Here is a 1482-nt window from a genome sequence, read left to right as displayed (position 1 = left end):
TAAAGCTCACACGTGAAAAGAAATGAATCCTGAATGATTTGAAATGAAATGAATCGTGTGTCAAAAAGTGACACCAAAAGAAACGCGGAAAAACCGCATATGAAAATAAACGAATCATCTGAGAGAGAGAGAGAGAGAGAGAGTAAAAGTCATACAGTATGTGTACATTTCATGTGAAGTTCATCTGTGACTTTCCCTTGTACAAATCTAATATAAGATTTAAAGCATTATGTAATTAAAACACACACACACACTTTTTTTTTTATTTACCCATGAGCTCTGGAGTCGCAGCTAGAAGAAGACCTACAGCTTAGACGTTGAAATCATTTTTGCCGTAGGTACATCCAAGCTTCAGAAGATCAACATGATGACTCGGGGAAAGGAGAAGGAGGAAGTCTTTCTAACAATCGCTACCACCACTGAGGTATTCATGAGATTCACACAGCTCTCATGCACACAGGAAGTAGATGAAGGAAGTGTGATCCCCCCCCCCCCCACACACACACACACCTTCTAAACCGCACGTCTTGTTCATGAATAATTCAAATTGAGATGGGAAGCTGAAAAGCACAAAAAAACCTCAGTTCTATGATTCCATGGATGATGGGGTATGGAGTAAAAAAAAAAAAGAATAAGAAAGAAGGTGGTGATGGGGGTGGGGGGTATTTACACAATCCTCTTATCTCATTACATGCTTAAAGTCAGTGAGATCATGCTTGTAGTTGATTTCATTTCCATGCATATAATACCACCAGGAAGAGTGTGTGTGTGTGTATACTGAAGGCAGGATTTATGGCGTATAGATGATGTCATTTTATATTGAAAGGACCACTTCAATCCAGTTTGGGTGACTGAGTGTTTTGTGAGGGCGAAGCTGCCAGACGTGACTGATTGCTTTTTCAATAACACAAATGACCCGTCATATTTTCCTCTGTCCGTTTAGCTAGTCGTATCAGTGCGTACGAGATGTGACGTGAGCGCTGGGACGCACGAGACGAGTACTAACACACAATCTGTCTAATACACACTCTCTAATCCATTCTAACACACACACACACACACACACACACAATTAGCCTACTCTTTGATGCACACTAATACCTTGCTCTAATGCACACTCTATAACACACACACACACACTCTCTCTCTCTAATACACACTAACACACTCTCTAGTCCATTCTAACACACACACACACACACACACACACACAATTAGCCTACTCTTTGATGCACACTAATACCTTGCTCTAATGCACACTCTATAATACACACACACACACTCTAATACACACTAACACACTCTCTAGTCCATTTAACACACACACACACAATTAGCCTACTCTTTGATACACACTAATACTTTGCTCTAATACACACTCTATAATACACACACTCTCTCTCTCTCTCTAATACACACTAACACTGACACACTAACATGCATTCTCATACACACTCTCGCTACTACACAGGAATACTTGTG

Source organism: Ictalurus furcatus, chromosome 26 (genome assembly GCF_023375685.1).
Source record: "Ictalurus furcatus strain D&B chromosome 26, Billie_1.0, whole genome shotgun sequence".
NCBI classification, from domain to species: domain Eukaryota; kingdom Metazoa; phylum Chordata; class Actinopteri; order Siluriformes; family Ictaluridae; genus Ictalurus; species Ictalurus furcatus.
This window is presented reverse-complemented; position numbering follows the sequence as displayed.